A 20,114-nucleotide genomic window follows, 5' to 3' on the forward strand; every position below is an offset into this window, starting at 1 on the left:
AGAATGCCTCTGCTTAAACCACGTCCCTGCCTTGAACACGCCTCTACTCGGGGCCGTTGGAGCTGCTCAAAGTTGATTGGTTCGAAATTTTTCTGGAGCTCAGTAACAATGTGCATATTGCTCATGACCTGACTAATGTCGAAGGTGTTGCATCACTAGGAGGACGTGGCCGGCCAACTAAGACAGCTTGCCCTAGAATTGACAGTCCCTAAAGTAGAGATGTACCGGATCCGGCTCCGGTTCCGGATCCGGCAGGATAATAGGGTTTTTCACAGGATCCGGTATCCGGTATGTTACCTAAAAATCAGGGTCTGGTGCATCTCTAGCCTAGGCTTTTCAGTCAGTCTTTCACAGCCCTAATCACTGCATGGAGTGAAAGCCCTTTGGAAGCGGCCGTTACAGGCAGTGTTGCAATAAGACAATGAGTCTTTGAGCCAATGTAATAAGAAGGGCCCACGTGTGCGAGTAGACTATATGTTTCAACCCTTTTGTAGGATCTGGTATCCGGTTCTGGATCCGGCAGGATTTTAAGCAGTGGATCCGGTATGCGGCAGGATCCTAAAAATCTGGATCCGGTGCATCTCTACCCTAAAGTGACACATGCAGTCCAACCTGATAAAAAACAACAATAGGCCAAAAATATACTGACTGAAGTGTTTGGATATGAAAGACATCACACACTTCAAGTGCACTCTTGCAGATGTCAGAGCTCCAAAGGCACTCAACTTGTGTGTCGTCACTTAATTAGAGCGAGCAGAAATCATTCATAAAGTAATTTTCATAAAGTCCTTCAAGACCTCATCAAACGCTGTTAGAAGACATGAATGCTGAAAAGAAGAGTGAAGAGTTTGAGACACAAAGCTTTAAAAAAAAATAAAAAAAATCACACACACACACACACACACTCACACACACACACACACACACACACACACACACACACACACACACACACACACACACACACACACACACACACACACTCACACACAAAAATGACATAACTGCACAAAGGATGGGCCACCATGGGAACAGCTTTGCATTTTCGCACGTCGTGTCACAGTGGGCTGTCATCATTCAGGTCAAGCCAGTGCAGTCCTTGAGGTGTCTCTGCTCAAGTTTCCTTTAATTAAATTGAGTTTCTTCAGTTGCACTTGTTGCCCAGGGACTCAGTGATGCAACAACAGGCAATCAGTCACTGGCGACACATCCTCCTCAGCATCAAGCGTCCCTACTCCTACTACATAGACTTTAACAAGGAGGCACAAACACACCAACTTACAAATGAGCACGCACACATGCACAAAGATGTGGCCTGCCATAGATACCCACGCGTACACATGCATAATGCACACGCACACGCACACACACACACACACACACACACACACACACACACACACACACACACACACACACACACACACACACACACACACACACACACGCACACACAAACACACACACATTTACAGTATGTACACTTAAATATATTCGACAAATGCAAATTAGCCAACACAGCCACACCAACAGAGCCCACACACTCTCTCAAAGCCACACCAAAAAGCAATTGCAAATGCTGCAACATGAAAAAGATAGACACTCACATGCATAGAAAAAAATTCACAACTCTGCAGATCGTCCATTACCGATGCACACATTCCTCAGAGAACTTCACTTAAACCAGTCACTGTTTAGGAGCCCCAGCATGGATGGATTATGGTTCCATGGACCCCAGGACGAGACAGTAAGAAATTGCCCCCCTCCATGTTGGTTCAGAATTGAGTTTAACATGGAAGTTAGGTATGCTTTTGGGGGTTGGGGGTCAGGGGGTTTCTCCCCCAAGTTCATTTTGAAAATATGGTTGTTAAAAGTGAATCAAAGAAAATGCAAATAAAATATGAAGTGTGTTTATTTATCTATTTATTTTAAATAAAACGGTGAATAACAACCTGGTATAGGTCTAATATAGCAAAGTCTTTTTTCTGCAGTATACGGCAATACTGCATTATATGCATTGCAGTAAAATGAAATATTTTTTTGTAGTATGCAGTCTTTGTGTCAAAATATATTGCACGTATTTCCATAATACTGTATTGTGGTACCTTCACATGCTAGGTTCACATATGTGTGGACAGGCAGAGGTTTGTGGGCTGTTCACTTGTACTTTTCACACTGGACAGTCTGCATGCGTGGGAATCAGCATTCCGTCCCAGCCTTCCAAGCCCATACATTCCAATGGGATCCCACTCAAAACATGCTCACACCTGCGTAGAAAATAGACTTGAGTTCTATTTTCAAGTTTACAACTTTGCACTTGATCTAGCTCCCTCTCGCGAGCGCATCCTTGTGCTGCACTGACACCGCGATTTGGTGAGAAAGGAGTAATCTGTTTTCATTGTAACCGTTTTGGACTGAGCACAGAGACAGAGACATTTGGACACATGTCGCCTACGCCCCGTGGTTGCAGCATGAATGACCTGTTATATTGAATACAGGCACATCATGCTATTTCATTGAAGAGTCCTTTCAGATACCAAGATATTGGGCAAATGCAAATTGGCCAACACAGCCCTCACAGCCCTCGTGTGTGATGAGCTCTCAGCTTTTGATACTAATTTAAGTGTTCAATGATTGCTGAACTAACTATAACGACTTTAGGCATGAGTTAGGTGAGGAGTTGCAATTCAGGAAAAATACAATGTACCTTTGCCAATTTATCTTGCTTATTTTGAGAAACCATTTCCTAACTTGTTCGCTTTGTGTGCATCTGGTCCTTTCAGTGTGCATGTGTGCAGTAATTCATAAAAAAAATTACAGTAGAAAAGATGACAAGTGCCCCGTGTGGTTGAAAAGGTAGTACACTAATTTAGTGTCATAATTGCTGTTCTAGATTAGGATGCTTACTAGCAAAGCAGCATGGAGCTCCTCTCTGAAGTCTTCCCAGTGCACTATAAGTTGTGAAATGCTGTGCTGAAGGCTGTGCTCCAGCCCATAGGAAAGGGGTGTTGCTCATCTGTGATTAAATCTTGTCATTTGAGCAGAGGTGCATGACGTTGAAATAGAAGTACTATTATTCATGTAATTACAACACTAATATTATGATATTACATGATTTCAATACTATTAGTGATGTAATTACATCTGTAATAGCAGTTCTACTTCTACTTTATATAGCTCTGCTCTTGAGCTGCTATGTTTGGGCCACTCATACATACTCATGTTACATTACTCTTACGCTATAATCCAAAGCAACCTACAGTTGTACAGGGTGTTGGATACTGTCCCCGGAAGAGTGTGCGGTTAGGTGCCTTGCTCAAGGGCACCTCGGCCATGGAGTGAGATAGGGCCTAGGTAGGTGGGTGGGATTCGAACCTGCAATCATTTGATCTAAAGCCCATCTCCTTAACCACTACGCCACGGCTGCCCCATGCCTCATATCTGTGATCAGTAGTTTCTGCATTTCGTCTCCCAAGGGTACTTTACGATACCTTAGGGTACCTTAATATAAAGTTGTGGGCGTGTGTGTGTGTGCATTTTTGGGCATGTAGAACTCGTGCCCAGTTGCTGACGCATGCATGGTTGCATGCTTAAATGTGAGCATGCCAGTGTGTGCCTCAGCGTGTGCGTGCGTGCGTGCGTGCGTGCGCTTGTGCCTGTGCCTGTGCCTGTGCGTGTGCACGTGTAGATGCTGTGTCAGCCTTCAGCTGCAAGTATAAATGACTTGAGAAAGGTCAAGGGCTGACATTTAAGAACAAAACCACATTAACCTCCCTCTCTCTCTCTCTCTCTCTCTCTCTCTCTCCCTCTCTCTGTCTCTCTCTCTCTCTGTCTCTTGCTCTCTCTCTCGGTCTCTGTCTCTCTCTCTCTCTCACACACACACACACACACATCTATGGGCACAGCCTTATCCTGAACGCCCATACTCACATTCTCTCTCTCTCTCTCTCTCTCTCTCTCTCTCTCTCTCTCTCTCTCTCTCTCTCTCTCTCTCTCTCTCTCTCTCACACACACACACACACACACACACACACACACACGCACGCACGCACGCACGCACACACACACACACACACACACACACACACAGGGAGGGAGAGAGAGAGAGAAAGAGAGAGAGAAAGAGAGAGAGAGTCACACAGGCTGCAGTAAAACATCTACTGCGTGGTCACAGCATTATTATCTGCCACAGCAGGAAGCCAAACTGCCATGCACATTCACAGTCCACCGACTCCTGCACACACACACACACACACACACACACACACACACACACACACACACACACACACACACACACACACACACACACACACACACACACACACACACACACACACACACACAATCCCAGCCCATCACTGTCGACCAGGCCAAAGCCAAATGACAGTAGAACTTCTAAGCCTCTTATAGAAACAACCATATACTTATTTAGCGTGGAGTGTGTTCGTGTGTGTGTGTGTGTGTGTGTGTGTCTTGAGAGCTGTGTTCGGTGTGTGTGTGTGTGTGTCTGTGTGTGTGAGTGTGTGTGTGTGTGTGTGTGTGTGTGTGTGTGTGCGTGTGCGTGTGCGTGTGCGTGTGTGTGTATTTGTGTGTGCGTGTGTGTGTGTATTTGTGTGTGTGTGTGTTTGTTTATCTTGGAGGAAATGTTTTTTGCTGTTTATTTATTTCCTGTGGTGTGCTGGTGGAGGGCTGTGTGGGGGTTATTGGAGGGCTGGGGCTGTGGCGTGGAAATGTTAGTGGAGTTAAGTCAGCCATGAGGCTGTTAGCTCTTACGCTCGCCGGAAACGGCGGAAATTAATCAAAGCAATGGAACGTCGTGTGGGGAGTGGAGTGGAGTGGAGTGGAGTCGGAAGGGTGTGGGGTGTTGCAATCTTTAAGTGAAGTCTTAGCTTCTGCACGCACAACACACACATTTAAAGTGAACTCTGTTTGAAGTGAACTTTAAAACCGACAGAACACTCTTTTCTCTGTATGTACTGTACAGTCATCCCTTCCCCTATCTCTCTCTCTACATATATACGCAATATACTATATACAGTATATGTATGGGTAACACTTTACAATAATGGTGCATGAATTATAACAGAATAATGTTGGAAGTAATGTATGTAAGGTACATATATTATCAGTCTCTGCAGCACACCCATGCAATCTGTACAACTAGTACATGCATAAGCACAATGTAAATATCAAAGGAAACAATGTGCATTCATACATATCATTTGTAAATAATAAACATGCATATACATTCCACAAAGAATATTTTTTCACTCATTTCAAACGACAGATGTCATTTGGTTTGCAGCTTTTATTTTGCTTTATGCTGTGATTTTGCCAATAATTGCACAGAGATACGTCTTGCAATGTATTTCAGTCAAGGTGCTATTGTTTTACTTTTCGAGACAGTGTTTTATTACAGAATTCTACATGCTACGGATGCCTGTTTCAAGGTCAGCCTGATCTCCAAAAATTCCGTGCTCCTGGACATGGATGTTAAGGACACGAAATCCATGTCCAGGAGCACAGATTTTGCCAAAATTCCGTGTTCCTGGACACGGAATTGTTTTCCGTGCTCCTGGACATGGAATTGTTTTCCGTGATGGGCACACGGAACTGCTTTCTATAGGCTATTACCACAGCACTGTGTTAACTCTATCATTAGAAAATACATACCAAATGCTAATCCTAAACAAAATAATGCTATAGCAATTTAACCCTATGCCCTGACCAAAACATTCCCTAACCTTAACCTGTCATTAAAGACATATTTTTGAGAAATTCCTTTTCCAGTTGGTTGCTAGGCTATCAAATTCATATAATGAATGAAAGAAAACTAGCTGTGTCCAGACCAAAACAATCCCTAACCCTAACCTGTCAGTAAGAAATGTTTTTGAGAAAAAATATTTGAAATTAGAAAAATCCTGAGAAAACAAAAGACTGTGGAAACATAGAGCTATGGGACTATAGAGAGAGCACTTCTCTGTGTCCATCACGGAAAATAATTCCGTGTCCAGGAGGACGGAATTTTGGCAAAATCCGTGCTCCTGGACACAGATTTTGTGTCCTTAACATCCGTGTCCAGGAGCACAGAATTTTTGGAGATCATGTTGTTCAAGGTAGTCCCATCATAAAAGGAGACCACAGTGTAGCATCAAGATGGTATTTATTTTAAAAAAGGAAAAGGTCAGTAGTGTGAAAGTAAAATGTCACATATGGGTGCAAGAAGTAGGCCTAATGTGAAAATCAAAACATAAAGCTTGAGGGAGGGCGCTGGGTGCCTGGCGGAGAGAGAGAGAGAGAGAGAGAGAGAGAGAGAGAGAGAGAGAGAGAGAGAGAGAGAGAGAGAGAGAGAGAGAGAGAGAGGGAGAGAGAGAGAGAGAGAGAGAGAACCAAGAAGTAATTGGCCACACACTTCTCCAGCCGTCTGTAAAGAAAAAGGCACAGGCACAGGGGGGCAGAGTCCAAACACGCAGAAGTGGAGCCAATCGTAACACACTGTACATGATAACTCATGTTTAATCCTCCTGTTATCCTCAGATTTAGGTTACATCCGTGATCCTTAGGGTCATTTTGACCCCAGCCATTTAAATGACTACAAAATCAGTAGAAGCAAAAACTTTTGCACTGCTTTATGCCTCAGATATTTACTGTTGCTGTGTTGGGGACATAAAAAGTCCTTTAGATAAGTCCTAGCACCCCCACACACAGCCCACACACCAAAAGAACTAATCCATGACCAGGCAAAAATGTGCAACAACTGCCCAAAAGTTGCCTTGCATTAGTTTTGGCCCTCGTCCACATCATACATATTGTTAGTTATCAGAGGCCTACATAAAGCAAAATGTTCTGTTCTAAATAACATATGTTCATGTATTTGACATAATCTAGACAGATTGGATATGGATGTTCCATTCATGTTTAATACTTAAAATAATTTGGGGTCAAATTGACCCCAAGGAACACAGATGTAAACAAAACGCATGCAGCACTTAGGGAAAACATTTTTTGTGGACATTTCACTTTTTTCACATTGACCCCATATATTTAGGAAAAGTCATCAAATATGAAGCAAAATAATTATGTACATCATGTATTTTTCAGACATTAAACATTGAAATAGGTCAAATAGACCCCAAGGATAACAGGAGGGTTAAATGAACATTTGGTTAGTTACCAAATATCAGTTTAGGTACTCTAATGAAGGTCTCATATCCAAATAATCAAATAATGTCTACAAATTACAGGGCATCTTGGGCCAGAGTTTGAGGGCCTGCAACTCACTTCAACTCACTTTCAAAGCTTTGTGACTTATTCAAGTGTGGGACTACTTTTTCTGTAATTGCACAGGTATGGTTGTAATGCAATGGATTTCTACAATCCATCTCTACTCATCATTCATTTTGTTCCAAAATATTGATATGTCTCTATAAGTCTTTATATTATGGCTCCGGACATGGTGACATCCTGTAGGAATTTACTCTTCATTCAGCTTTCACGCTTTCACCCATCGGACTACTGGACATGGTTCCGGCAATCCATATTCTTATCGTAGTCTGTTTTTCTGTTTGTCGTCACACTGCTGGCTGAAGTCATGTGGGCCGCTTTCCAAAACAGCGCCACATCTTGTCTCTCAGTATAACATCTGTCACCGGACGCACACGCACACACACACAGACACACAGACACACACACACACACACACACACACAGACACACAGACACACACACACACACACACATACACACACAGACACAGACACACACACAGACACACCGAACACAGCTCTCAAGACACACACACAAATCATGCACATGTGTGTGCATACGTGCATGTGCATGTGCATGTGCATGCGTGTGTGTATGTGTGTGTGTGTGTGTGTGTGTGTGTGTGTGTGAGTGTGAGTGTGAGTGTGAGTGTGTGTGTGAGAGAGAGAGAGAGAGAGAGAGAGAGAGAGAGAGAGAGAGAGAGAGAGAGAGAGAGAGAGAGAGAGAGAGAGAGAGAGAGTGTGAGAGAGCTTGATTATTAAGCACTCTTTCTAAATAATGGAGGGGATCAGGGGCGAGTTTAGGCAATTTTTAGTGGGGCCACGGCCCCACCATGACTTGGCTCGGTCCCACGAGCTCAGGATACTTTTAAAAATATTGCTATTTGTGAATTATATTGGAAATGAATGCAATTGCACAGTCACTTTGTCCCTGCACAATATTCTGCTGACTGCCCCGTCTGGCAACCCTGTGTATGAGCTTCAACAAAGTGACGAGTCCGCTACAACTCTTCTGATTGGTTGGCATTTCCATGCAACTGCTTGCCGCCTAAGTTGTGTACAGTCTTATGATTTTTGCGAAAGGTCTCTAGTTTAATAATTTCTGGATTTATCATGCAGCCGAGGCATGTGATGAGAAGGTATGGAGCACACTTGACACAACTAAAGTGGTGTACTGTAGTGCTGCTTTTGCGGACAATGATAACATTTTGTCAGCATAACTGACATCATTTTGTAAGCTGGTGAACCTTGGTAAAAGTGTTGCAACGAAAGGCGATTAAAATCGTCCACTATTAGGTTGTGGATATCCGAAATGTTTAACACAGGTAATAAACGGTGGCTAAGATTTTGTGAGGTGGTGCCGTGACGCACAATACTTTCCCTTTTTACGGTGTTATGGGGCTCTCTGTTGACCACTTCGTGCAAGGTGTGTCAGTCAGAATACTGTAACAAAAGCTTGAGGTAGCAAGATTACAGAAAGGGCAGTCAAAATACAGATGGAATACAACGCGTAATCAGCCTACTGTGGAAAACATGCCATTTCTTTGCAAACGTATTAAAATATCAGAGGATATTATTAGGACAGAGTGCTGAAGAGGGATTGTAACTACAGCTTACTAATACGCTACCATCAGGACAGTCAAAATTATATAGCTGCCTGCCAGCGTTTAGAAGTTACGAGGGAATGAAGCATGCTTCGGCCTTGCATTGGAATAGCGAACAGGCAAATCGGCTGAAAATTATTTGGTGAGTCACCATTGCATCCCGCGCGGATAGGCTACTGTCCATTTACAAGTGTGACATGGAACACGCACCTTGTTGCGAGATTCCCATTGGCATGACTTTGGGCAGGGGGATGTTTCAATTATTTTTATGTTTGCTTGAGAAGGAGAGATCAAATTTTAAAAACTCATGATGAACATTTATCTGTTGAGCTACCGTTTTGAACTGTGATTCACGGAGCAAAGAGCGCGCATGAGAGGGAAAAGTCACTCAATGGACTAGCCATAAATATATTGCAGATAGGCTACAGTAATACCATCCAACTAGTTTTAGATATGCAGAGTCTTCTCTACTGGTTGTGCCTAGGGTAAAATCTAGACAATGTGATGGCATTTAGCCATTATGCTGCCAAATGATGGAACAAGTTTAAATTATAACTGCCCCAACGCTATCACTTTTTCAATAGACTTTAAAAAAGCTTAATTTTCATCTGGCTTAGTATCTGCTCTATAGGTCTAATACTTCCTATACTTTCTGTTGTGTATGGATGTATTCTGTACTATTGAACTTCACTTCCCATAATGCCATGCATTTAGGGGCTATATAATGCTGAGCTCCCCCATTCAATGCTCTTCTGAACCACAAGGACACTGAGGAAGCCCACTTGTATTATAATTATGCAGTAGTGAATAAAGCCAAGTTTAATGTTCAGCACCTTCTTGTCCGCCTCCATCTATGTGTATGCGTGCCCTCTCTCGGACACAACATACTGGCGACGAGGATGGGATAAGTTAACCACGATTTTGGAAACGGAACGAAGATGCTAGGAGGACGGTGACGTTAGCAGAAGAAGCTAGCAGCGAAACGATGGCAGTGTACAGCAGAGAAACAGGCTTGTGCTTCGACGAAAGCAGTGAAAGTTTCAAGACGTATGAGCAAAGATTTGCACAGTCTGTGGAAGCCAACAGAATTGCGCAAGGGAAACAAAGGGCTGTTTTCTTATCCGTGGTAGGTGCAAAGACTTTCTCATTACTGACAGACTTGCTAGCACCGAAAAAGATGTCTGACTGCACATTGGAGGACTTGTTAAAAGCATTGAGAGAATTCTATGTGCCGAAGAAAAACGTGTTAAGTGAACATTACTCATTCCGTGCTCGAAAGCAGCAAAATGGAAAGACTGTAGCTGAATATGTGGCTGCGCTGAAAGGTCTTGCAACCACCTGTGAGTTCGGTTCAACATTTGATGAACAGCTCAGGGACCAGCTAATTTATGGCATTACCAGTAAAGAGCTACGAACTAAGCTGTTGAGTGCTGCGTACGGAGAAAAGCTGAAGTGGGCAAAAGTCATGGACATTGTTCACAATTTCAAGTCCACCATGAGCAGTCAGAAAACGATTCAGCTGACACCGCTTAGGACCGACAGCATGAGCAGCTACAAGGGGAAGGCTCACGCACGCCAAAAAGAATCTGAGAGGAAACAAAAGCCAAATGTGAGCGGCGGAGACAACTCATGCTACCGTTGTCACGAGAAGGGCATTCGCCTGCCAACTGCAAATACAAAGATTTCCAGTGCAGATGTGCAACAAGACAGGGCATCTGGAGCGAGCATGCAGAACCAAGGAATCCGGCAAGCACAGCGGCGGACAGCGAGCGGGGGCCCGGCCGAGCGAGACACCCTATACGTCGTGAGAGAACTGCCAGACAAGGGGACAAGTGCAGCACGGAACCAACGGTCAGCATCACCTACAGAGGGAGCGGCATACGCGCCAGGACAGCCGCCAGGAACTGAGAACTGTGCAGCCACGGAAGTGCCAGGCGTCACAAAAGACTATGAACTGTTTACAGTGAAAGGTGACAGTGAGTATGTGAAGCCATATATGGTAATGGTGAGATGCAATGGTCTTAAGATTAAGATGGAAGTTGAAACAGGTGCCTCAATGAGTGTAATTTCAGAGAAGCTGTACAACAAGCGGATTGAAAAGTGTAACACAGCACGAAAAGGGGGATTTGTGACTATGAACTCGTCCCTAATCGTCCACAGAATTGCCTAACTTTCGTCAGATTTTGAGCGCTTGAGAGAATCAAAACTAACAATTTTGATGACACCTAAATCGCCCGGAAGCGAATCGCGAGCCGCGGAGAGGTCTCACAGCAGGGTGTTAATGGCCAACGATTACCACATGAAAGGCAATGACAGCCAGCCCGGAACGCGGACTAGCCTTGCTCTTATTGGACGAAAAAGACACGTGACTCAAAGTAAAAGAGCTGCGCTATTGGTTAGCAGCTACGACCTTCTATTGGTCACGTTGGATTAATTTATGCAGACCGTATACAGTAGGTCCGTATAATTATGCAAAAATTATTACTAATATACCTAGGTTGATTTTACTTTGTATATTCACATCATTATATTCACATCATTATAGGCTGCACTGTGATGGGGCTTTAGCATGCATGATGTGAATTTATTGATAAAATGAAAATGAATGAAATGAAAATTATTTTTTAAAAAACGCTTTTAATATCACACCAAACAATGTACACACACTTTGACAAGAACCATGCAACTACACACATACCGTGCAAACAATATAGGCCTACTCTATATGCAGTGATGTACACAGCACTCAGGTCACAAATGTACAACTAGGAAACATTTTACCGACAGGTTAAGTTTGGGCAGGCTGTCACCATGCTTTAGCGTACGTATCGCACGCTAGTGCATGGTGCGACGCATTTTGAATTCAAAGCGTGCTCCTCAACGCAACGGTAAAGCGCTTTCATGCACTTTTGACTAGTGACTAGGTTTGCGCAGTTTTCCCGCCGTGTCGGCGATTTTGTTTGGTCACAGCGCATTTCTGTTACTAACGCAATATGTTTTGCTGTGCCCTAACCAAAACCACCCCTAAACCTAACCTGTCAGTGAAGTAATGTTTCTGTTGCTTTACTTTTGCCAAGAACAGCGAGATTAGGCGAATTTCTACCTAGATTGTGCCTAAACCAAAACCATCCCTAAACCCAACCTGTCACAGGGCGTTGTGGAGCACGACTTAACTCGAAAATGCGTATTGGACACACGCGATAGTGAGTTCAAATCAGCGTGTCATAGATACGCTTAGCCTATGCATGATGTTTGGGAAGGGCACAATTCATAAAACTCAGAAACATACAATGCTTTTTCAAAAAAGGGTTCTATGTTCCCCGCTGCATCCAAGTAGACTACTGCCACATTGCTAAGAGCAGGTTGTTGTTACATCTCTGACAGGCAGGGGAGGAGTTATGAGGGGGGCGAGCCGGGCATTTGCCCAGGGGCCCAGGATCCTCCTGTATTAGTGGTGGGGGTCCTAATGTGAGTTTGGCAGGCCGTGTGGGGGGCCCCATCAGTGTCTTGCCCTGGGGCCCTGTGTGCAAGTGTTCCGCCACTGCTGACAGGTTAGGTTTAAGGATAGTTTTAGTCAGGGCACATACAAAAATGGATTTTAGTAAAAGTTGTCAATTCATAGTAAATATGTGGTAAATATGAAAGAGGAAAAATACTACAGGTACTGCCTTTTAATACAGACTATACAGGTATGTACAACATTATAAACATTGCTGTTGATTTCATGTTCTTCAGCCACCAATCATGCCAGCAGGGTCTACTGAAGGTCTCTGGTCACTGCGTCCTCGTCATACTGCAACAGGCACTCAGTCTCACTTCTGGGAGCTGTAGAAACAACAAATAAATTAATACTTCACCATGCACCTCATATTGACATAGCAAATATATCAATAAGCAAGTCCTATTGAGCCCAACAGGGATAATCTCCTATTTCAGTCTTCTATGGTCTCATGCACTATGTCTCCCTGCCAGGATATGTAGGATGTAAGAAAATAAATCAAAACATAGCAATGCACAGCATTGAGAACTTATCTATAAAGTAGCACAAGTCATATTGCCAATGTAGGCCAGGGGTGGGGAACCTATGTCTTGAGGGCCGTTTGCGACCCTTGAGGCCGTTTTATCTGGTCCCCGATATAATTTTAATGTTATTCAGCTTCACATAAAATATGACATATTTTGTAAAGGAACCTTAGAAAATACATTTGCAATACAATTTTACGGCCCCTCGGATGAATTTGAAGCGGCCCTTCGAATGAGAAAGGTTCCCCACCACTGACGTAGGCTATAGGTTAAGCGTACCCTCTTTCACTCTTCTGTGGTGAGACTGTGCCCATTTTGGGTTGACCTCCACACGCGTCTGTAGCACAGCACACAGGATTGCAGGACACAGCATCCTGCAGGACACTACAAAAAAAACAAAAAAAAACAAGGGGAATGAATAAATTACCTGACCAGTTATTAAACAAATGAAAATTGATGTGCCAGAGCTGTGGTAAAAGTAACCTTGGGTCATCTAGGCCTAGGGTGTGTGTGTGTGTGTGTGTGTGTGTGTGTGGTAAATCCAGTGTTCACATTATTCAGATATGAGAATTAATTAATTCATTCATTTTAACTGACATTAGTACATACCCATATCAGTGCCATTTCACCCTGCCAAGACACTGGACCTGGGTCTATTGGAGCTCTCTGCTCAGGGTGTCCTCGTTATACTGCAGCAGGCACTGTTGTTTCTATAGTTCCTAGAAGCGAGACAAATAAATAAATACTTTGCCATACACCTCATATTGACATAGCAAATATGTCAATAAGCAAGACCTATTGAGCCCAACAGGGATAATCTTACACTATATCAGTTTTTTGTGGTCTCTTTTAAGATTGGCCCATCACCATTCTGCAGGACACTACCGTCTCCCTGCCAGGATCTGTAGGATGTAAGAAAATAAATCAAAACATAGCAATGCACAGCATTGATTACTTATCTATAAAGTAGCACAAGTCATATTGACAATGTAGGCCAGGGGTGGGGAACCTATGTCTCTAGGGCCGTTTGCGACCCTTGAGGCAGTTTTATCTGGCCCCCCCGATATAATTTTAATGCTATTCAGCTTCACATGAAATATGACATTTTGTAAAGGAATCTTAGAAAATACATTTGCAATACAATCAAGTTATATTCAGGGAACCTGAAGAAGGTGGTGTTTGTTTAAATGTGGCTGCCTTCAATATAGGCCTAAAGTGAAAGGGAAAATCCTGGTTTGTGTTCATAGTACGGCCCTTGGAGGACTTTTACGGCCCCTCGGATGAATTTGAAGCGGCCCTTCGAATGAGAAACGTTCCCCGACCCTGACGTAGGCTATAGGTTAAGCTTACCCTCTTTCACTCTTCTGTGGTGAGACTGTGCCCATTTTGGGTTGACCTCCACACGCGTCTGTAGCACAGCACACAGGATTGCAGGACACAGCATCCTGCAGGACACTTCAAAAAACAAGGGGAACGAATAAATGACCTGTCCAGTTCTATAAAAAAGAACACCCTGAAAAAGAACACCCTATTGATTCTACAGCTCTTAGAAGCGAGACAAATACATTAAATACTTTACCATGCACCTCATATTGACATAGCAAATGTATCAATGAGCAAGTCATATTGGTCACAAAGAAGTTAATCTTACATTCTTTCAGTCTTCTATGGCGAGTTAGGCCTTCAGGTGACTCGTCTTCGCCATATTATGAGACAGCAGCCTGTGAAAACATGGTAAATAGAATAACCCATTAACCTTGGGTCCTAATATAATACATGGACATAAACTAGCCTACATTATTTAGACAAGGTCAGTAGACCTCCACGTGAAACAATAAGAAAAAGTGACTATACATAATTTCAATTTCTTGAAGAGGCCATCTACACTTATTTGTGCAACAAGTGCTGTTTTGAGGACCCATACTTTTTAAGGACAGGTTGCCTACTGTTGCAAATGGCAGGGTATTTCACATTGATTTTGGGGGTGGCGTGCTCTATTAACTTGACCACTCTGGTCGACATTGAGCTCGCGCTGGTACATTGGGCTCGCGTTACTGAGAGCTGCCGCCAGAACTACTCACGGTTAGCTTTCATAATATAGAACGCAACAAGGAAGAATCGGTCGGTTTGGTGAAAGGGCAAGGTGTAGCATGGAACTAAATCCTATATCCCACCTTTGACTTGAGTTTACGCAGGTGGGTCTTGGGAACCCCTGTGTGACTGCCTAGGTTTCAGGATAGAGAAAGTAAAACAAAAATCATTGAGTAAAATCGATGGGGGACAAATTGTAGCTTTTGTAGACTACGTCGCTACTTGAGGAAAAATAGCTTAACTACAGGGATGTTAGCTACTCGATACATAGTAGTGACGCTACGACCAAGCTACTAGAGAATGTAGTTAAACTAGTCGCTTCGCTACTGCCCAGCACTGAAAACCAACATACCCAGACGGCACACCAGTCTTTCCAACGTCGCCTAGATGCATTTTTGCCGCTGTAAAATACATTGGCAAGGCGTCTAATAGTTAGTTCATCAGCGAAATGCCGGGCAGACGTGAAAAATGAGCAGTGCCCCAGCATCTAGTTGATGAGCTAACGCAATAGCATGCTAACGGTAGCCTTTGTCTATCTTCAGGCAGGGGAAAGGCAACTGAGAACGAGCAATGTCAAACAATTTACCATCAACAAGTATACTTAACATATTCACTGTTTCACCACAGCATTTTGTCATTACGATGCTCGCAAGTCATCAGAATTTACTAGCGTACAGCAGCAACTAGTGTAGTCACATTGAGGGGACTTGAGCTACCAGCTATGTAAAGCGGCTGTGCCATAACTTAGCAATGGCGGATCTGTGTTCAGAGGAGCTATTCAATCGCTCTTGAGTACTGAAACTTTAAACCACAGTTGAGTAAAATGTACTTACATGTATATGAAGCCCATTTTCCGTTGGTATGTGAGGAACTTTTCACCCATATCGCCAAGAAACTTGTAAACCACACAGACACCTCGTGGTTCTCTTCAATCAGGAAGGCGTTGTTGACCGCGGCTGATGGCTTCTTTGTGGGTTGTGTGTGGAATTCGCATTGTGCCAATTAGTTTTACTGCCACCTAAAGGCTTGGTGTAGAACTAATTTAACCAGAGACGGTCTATTTTCAACTAACTTGAACAATCCTTGCTTTAGTTCAGAATACCTTTTAAAAACCAGAGTGGCCAAGCACATTGATGTTTTTCCTCAAAAGCAGCTGAGGAACCTTTTTAATTCGAAGGGTCACTTCAAAATGTATGTCCAAGAAAGATCATTCAGATGATTCTATTTTGATAGCCTATTCTGTAGGTTCATTTAAATGTTTAGCCTACAGCACAGATCGAATTGTTTGATCAACTTAATTTCTGAGCTTATAGTATCATAATAAAATGTACTGACAGCAAAGCTGTGGCTAGTAGAAAGGTTTAATGCAGGGGTGGGGAACCTTTTTCATTCGGGGGCCACTTCAAATTCCTACCATGGTCATAAAATCCTCCGGGGGCCGTACTATGAACACAAATCAGGATTTCCCCATAAAATTTAGGCCTATATAGACACCTTTAGGCCTATATAGACATATAGACATCTTTAAAGGTAGACACCTTTAAAACAGTCCCCACCTTTTCTAGGTCCCCTGAATATAACTTAATTGCATTGGAAATGTAATTTCTAAGATTCCTTTAGGCCTGCAAAATATGTCATAGGCCTATTTCATGTGAAGTTGCAAAACATTATAATGATATCAGGGGCCGGATAAAACGGCCTCAAGGGCCCTCGAGACATAGGTTCCCTACCCCTGGTTTAATGGTTAGTGATTCTGAAAAACACCACTGGGCAGCGTGAAAAAACATACACACACACAGACACACACATTTTAGTAAAAGGCCAAAAAATGCCCTAGGGCCCCCAACAATCCCGTTGCCTAGGGACCCCAAAATCCTAGAAACAGGCCTGCCGACCCCCCACTCCCTCCCACCCACCTGACCTCACCCCACCCCACCCCACTTGAAATTGACTGGGGCAGCTCCCGACCTGATCACTGGCATTTACATATTAAAGGCTCTTCTAAGAAGGGGATGGGAGGGGGGCATGAGGGAGCCGCAAATGCTGTGGCTTGAGGTATGAGGCAATTTAAGGTGCAAAACTCAGCCACAAATTCCTCTTTTCATGCAGTGTAAACTGCAGTCATGTGATGTGCGTCTGAAAACATACTCCTCAGAGCCTATTGCGCTCATGGGTCAAATTCAAGTAAAAGTTCAATGTGGTGAGCAAACAAAACAACTGATGTTGTTAGTGGCAAAAGGGAGTGGTCCAACACTCATGGGCAGAAATTGGGTTCAGCACCTGCATTTAGACTGGTCTTGAGTGAATCACTTGCCAGTTACTGATCCTGTATCAGACATGTATGAGAGATATTCTCCTGTGTTCAATGCAGATCGGGTGTAAAAGCTAAGCTGAGAGTCATGGAAAATGCAAATTCAAAATTCTGCAAGGCTAGATCTGTGCATTATGCACTCAGTGAAGCTGTTGACAAAAAGTTAGCTAAATTACAGGAAATGGGAGTTTGAACTCCAGTGGAGTACAGTGAATGGGCAACCCCAATTGTGTGCATACTGAAAACAAATGGTGATGTCAGAATTTGTGGTGACAACAAGGTAACCATAAATCCATGTTTAGAGGTAGACAAATACCCTCTTCCAAAAACACAGGATCTGTTTGCCAAGTTAGCTGGGGGAAAATACTTCACCAAGCTAGATCTTACCCAAGCTTACCAGCAGGTGGAGCTAGATGACGAATCTAAGCAGTACCTGACCATTAATACACCAAAAGGGCTTTACCAAATGAACAGGTTACCCTATGGCATAGCTAGTACGCCAGCCATATTCCAACGTATTATGGATCAGATACTTCAGGGCTTAACAAAAGTTGTGTGCTACCTTGATGACATATTGATCACAGGGTCAACCGAGGCCGAACACTGGGAAAATGTGGAGCAGGTTTTACAATGCTTACAAGACCGAGGCATACGGGTTAACAGAGACGAATGTAGCTTCAGCCAACCAAGTGTAACATACGTACTTGGGGCACAAAATTGACAGTGAAGGGTTACACCCTGTACCCGAGAAAGTGGAAGCAATAGTGAACGCTTCAGCGCCTAAAATGTCACAGAACTTAGGGCATTTTTAGCCTACTATGGAAAGTTTATGGAGAATCTTTCAACCATTATCAAACCGATGACAGTGTTGCTACAGAAGGACAGTCAGTGGAACTGGTCCACCCAATGTCAAGCAGCGTTTGAAAAAGCAAAATCACAGTTGGCATCGTCTAGTGTGCTCACACACTTCGATCCACAATTGCCGATTTTACTGGCTTGCGATGCTAGTGCCTATGGCCTATGGTGTCGTGATATCACACAAAATGACAGATGGTAGTGAACGACCGATAGCATACGCTTCACGTACCTTGAGTAAAACAGAAATAAACTACTCACAAATTGAAAAGGAAGCATTAGGCATCATTTTTGGTGTACAAAAAAATCAGGGATTACCTCTATGGCAGGACATTTGTTTTGGTCACTGATCATAAGCCACTGGTAAAAATATTGGGACCAAAAACAGGAGTACCAGCATTAGTTGCTGCGCGTCTTCAGAGATGGGCTTTACTGCTGTCAGCTTATCAGCGTTTACCTTTGCAGAGAGAGGCGCCACAAAGCAATCCTGAATTCAGAGTGTCGTGGCTAGAATCAGTGCCGGTGTCAGCGAAAGACATAAAGAAAGAGACAGACAAAGACAAAATACTTACCATAGTGAGACATCTAACACAAGCCAGATGGCCAAAACATGTGAGTGAAGGTGAATTAAAACCTTACTGGAACAGACGTGATGAACTGACAGTGGAAGCAGATTGTGTTTTGTGGGGGTTACGAGTAATAATACCTACCTCATTGAGACCTCAGATGTTGAGTGGACTACATGAAGAGCATTTGGGTATTGTTAAGACAAAGGCCTTAGCTAGAAGCTATTTTGGTGGCCCAGTTTGAATAATGAAATTGAAGCCATGGTAAATTACTGTCTTACCTGTATAAATAACAGACATGCACCTAACAAAGAACCAGTGCACCCATGTAAATGGCCAGAGCTGCCATGGGAGCGAATTCATATAGATTTCGCAGAAAAAAAGAAAACACCAATTTTTGTTGTTAAGTGATGCATATTCACATGTTGGCAATGGCAGTATTTTTAATTATTTAAGTTCTAACATGAACTAGCCTTTATAATAAAGCGGTTTTATCTAAGAAGAGTGCCTTGGCGTCCTGCCTTTTTTTTGATATTTTCTACGTCTTGGCCAAAGAGCACCTTCAAACCACCACCAGTTTTACCACTTGAACGCCGCAGCCCTCCAGCCCTCTACCTTTTTTTTTTTTTTTTTGATGCATATTCACGTTGGCCAGAGGTGAAATGAATGACAAGTACCACTGCTACAGCTACTGTTGAAGCTATGAGAGGTCTGTTTGCAGCTCGTGGGCTCCCCCCAGTGGTAGTTTCGGATAATGGTCCGCTGCTTGTGTCAAAAGAGTTTGAAACATTTTTGGAAATGAATGGAGTTAAATATATCAAGTCTGCTCCGTACAATCCAGCATCCAATGGATTAGCTGAGACGTTGGTTCAAACTTGCAGTCACTGCATAAACTGGGCGATCATTACAACACTGCATAGATCATTTTCTATTCAGTTACCGAAACACTCTGTGTTCCTTTACAGGGAAAACTCCTTCTCAGTTGTTCCTAAAGAGAAATGTCAGAACCAGGTTGTCACAAGTGACGGCAACTTTTTCGTTGCAAATGCAGGAAAAACAAGCAAATGTGAAAAACAACCAAACCCGTGTGAGAAGCTTGCAGCCAAATCAAGCAGTGCTAGTTAAGAATTTTCGGGGAGGGTAAGGTAAGAAATGGAAACATGGTGTAATTGAACGAGTGCTGGGTCCTCTTACTTACATGGTAAACATAGATGGACAAATAAGCAAAAAGCACATTGATCAACTGATTGCAACTAAGATTTCTGGTGAATGCACTAATACTGAGAATGATGAGAATGATGAGGTATTTGCAGAACAATTGTATGATCCTCCTGAAACAGAGATTGCACCCGGTCTTGAACTTGAAGGAGATGAATGAAATGAAATGGTAAATGAA

General features: G+C 43.2%; 1 protein-coding gene and 1 long non-coding RNA gene across 4 annotated transcripts in view; one reads left to right on the top strand and one right to left on the bottom strand.

Moving 5' to 3' along the window:
• The window catches only part of LOC134451526 (uncharacterized), a 296,996-nt gene that overhangs the window by 21,848 nt on the left and 255,034 nt on the right, over positions 1-20,114 (top strand). The window lies entirely within an intron of this gene.
• LOC134450484 (uncharacterized) lies at positions 12,529-15,947 on the bottom strand. Of its 3 annotated transcripts, XR_010035110.1 has the most exons (8): positions 15,820-15,947; positions 15,070-15,119; positions 14,547-14,616; positions 14,246-14,350; positions 13,719-13,797; positions 13,505-13,614; positions 13,175-13,279; positions 12,529-12,697 (listed from the first exon to the last, which is right to left on the bottom strand). It is a non-coding gene; the product is annotated as an uncharacterized LOC134450484 (long non-coding RNA). The 3 variants fall into 3 exon arrangements; XR_010035108.1 differs by lacking the exon at positions 15,070-15,119; XR_010035109.1 differs by having other exon boundaries at positions 15,070-15,947.

The sequence above is a fragment of the Engraulis encrasicolus genome, chromosome 6, assembly GCF_034702125.1.
Source record: "Engraulis encrasicolus isolate BLACKSEA-1 chromosome 6, IST_EnEncr_1.0, whole genome shotgun sequence".
In the NCBI taxonomy this organism is placed as follows: domain Eukaryota; kingdom Metazoa; phylum Chordata; class Actinopteri; order Clupeiformes; family Engraulidae; genus Engraulis; species Engraulis encrasicolus.